Source organism: Parus major, chromosome 12, assembly GCF_001522545.3.
Source record: "Parus major isolate Abel chromosome 12, Parus_major1.1, whole genome shotgun sequence".
NCBI lineage: Eukaryota > Metazoa > Chordata > Aves > Passeriformes > Paridae > Parus > Parus major.
The window spans coordinates 489486-492317 of record NC_031781.1 but is presented as its reverse complement, the minus strand read 5'-3'; positions in this window follow the sequence as shown (position 1 = coordinate 492317).

The window sequence follows — 2832 nt, the reverse complement described above, 5'->3', positions numbered from 1 at the left end:
TATTTCTCTACAAAGGCTGATGAAAAGACTCTAGCAAGAATTGGGACTGTTTTAAACACCAGAGTCCCAAAGCTTTTTTGTCTCTGTGTTATCATGTGAACAAGGGAATGGTTGGGTAGTGGGGGAAAAGGAGTTTTCTGGAAGTTTTATTCTAGTGTTCTTATTCTCGTAGTTTTATAAATAAACTTTCTTTGTTCCTTTTAATTTTTAATTCTGTTTTGTTCTTGTTCTAATCCATATCTCACAGCAAGAAATAAGTAAGTTTTCTAGTAATTTTTTAGTTACTGCTTTAAAACCATGACAATTGTTAAACTTTAAAATTTTCTACTGTCTTGCTTAACATATTTAGTGGCTTACATGAGGCATATTTCTGCTTAAACTACAAACTTCTAGTCTTACTTCATGTCTGGTCTGGTTTATTGTTCTAAAGCTTCAAGCTTTCTCCAAGGTCTCAGGTCAAACACTGCGTCCATCGCTATCTCTCTGAGCCTATATGCTCAAGAAGTTGAGAGCTCTCTGTGCCTGCATTTCCCACAGCAGTCACACGCAGCAATTGGTGAGCAATCACTGTCAGCTAGGTGAGCACTTGGCAAGGTGAGCAGGTGTTTGGCCTCAGCTGCCACACAGGCTGAGCCAGCCCAGCCTCAAGCTGGGCCAGTGTCCTAGTTTAGGGCAAATGTGGGAGGAAAACTCCAAATGGGGGTTGGCCCAGGGAGAAAAAAAATTCAAATGACCCCTTCCCCCCAACTGGTCCGGGGAAAAAAAACAACATTTCCTCGGAGAGAAGTGAAAAAAGCTGTTTATTTAACAGAAATTGAATAATATTAAACAATAAAACTTCTCACTGTTCGACGGGATGGCAAATCTAGGAAGAAAAGTCCTCATGTGGTGGACTCGCTCGCTCGCTCAGGTTCTTATCAGTCCCTCTGCTGCTGGAAAGTGCCGAGGCCCAGGCCCCGGTGGGCCACAGGCATGAGCTCCTGGGGTTTGGCTGGGTGTTCAGTCCAGAGCAGGCATGCACAGATCCAGAGAAAAAAAGAACGGTCCAGGGATCTCCTCTGCCTCAGCTAGCTAAAACTAACTAAAAGCTAAAGAGAAGCTCTCTCCTGCTGTCTGTCCATGCCACAGACAACACAGTCCAGGAGCAGGATGTGTGGGAGTGATGTATTCTTTCAACACAAGCTACATGCTTCTTCTTCTCCCCTTTGTTCTCAGAGCCAGTCTTTAAGGTGCAGAACTTAATATATAACATAAACCAGATGATTTGGGATACCAGTATCATAAAGCCACCCCAGGACAGCCAGGAGGAGCAGGAGAACACAGAATGCCAGGAACAGAGGCCCAAAGTGGGTGTCTCAGCAGCAGTAGTAGTGCTGCTTGCTGCCAGCTGGGCACCAGCCCTGGAGGGCTCTCCCTCCCCAGCAGAGAGGAATTGCCCCTCAGGCAATGGCCAGGGAGCAGCTGCCCTGGGGGGCTGCAGACCCTCCCTCTCCTGCCCCTGCAGCCCAAGCACCAGGAAAAAAAAGCAAACAGCAGTGGAGCAGAGTGTGTTCATTTCATTACCAGGCCCACAGGACACAGGACAGCAAGCTGTTGTATATACACCCATCAGCATGGTGACAGGAGTAACCCAATGGTCCCAGCTGCTCTGGGAGCCCTTTGCAGGACATGCTGTGTTAAGGGCCAGGACAGTGTGGCCAGGCAGGAGCCAGGCAGGGGCTTCTGTGAACAGCAGTGGTGCTCTGAGGGGCTGGGAGAGACCATGCTGAGCGTCCCTGGGCTGAGGGCATGACCTGGACAAGTTGGAGGGCTGGGCAATCACCAACCAAGTGAAGTTCAACAAGAGAAAGTGCCAGATTGTGCATCTGGGATGGGCAGCCCTGGACATACGGACAGGCTGGGGAAGGAGATGCTGGAGAGAAGCACTATGCACTGTTCCCACCTGGGAACCCTGGTGGATGGAAAATTTTGTGTGAATCAGCACTGCCCTGGCAGCCAGGGGGGACATTCCTGTTCTGGGGGGGCATCAGGCCCAGCATGACCAGCTGGGCCAGGGAGAGGATTGTCCCACTCCACCCTGCACTGGGATGGCCTCACCTCAAATATTGTCTGAAATTTTGGTCACTGCAGTATAAGAAAGAGTGTTCAAAGGCAGGCAATTAAAATGGTGAAAGGCTTAAGGGGAAGCTGTGTGGAGAGCAGAAGAGGACTCTGTCTCTTCTGCCTGGAAGGAGACTGATGGGAGACCTCATCAGTGTCTCCAACTGGTCCAACAAAGTCTCCTTGTGAAGGGAAGAGGAGAGGCAGGAGCTGATCTCTTTCTGGTCACCCCAGTGATAGGGAATGGCTTGAAGTTGTGTGAGGGGAGATTTCTGTTGGATATTAGAAAAAGGATTTTATCCAGAGCATAGTTGGGGAGGCATGAAACAGGCACCCCAAAGATACACCAAGTCTGAGAGAGCTCAAGATGCATATAGACAATACTCTCAAGAACATAGTGTGATCCTTGAGGATGCTTCAGTGCAGGGCCAGGAGTTTGACTTCAGATACTTGTGGGTCCCTTCGAACTCAGCATATTGTTATTCAGTGATTCAGTTTATTACTGTAGAATATCTGGGCATGGATCACCTCAAAAAAGATATCCAGGAAAGCAGGGAAGCCATCAAGAGCAACTCCAGGGACACAGCCTGACCAGCAATGTCAGCTGGCAAAACCAAGGTTTTGTTTAGCAATGACCCTTTGATGAAGTCAAAGATTTACAATCAGGACAGTCCACTAGTACAGATGGGAGAACACTCGGGGGTTACAGCCAAGGCCATGAGGTCACAGCAG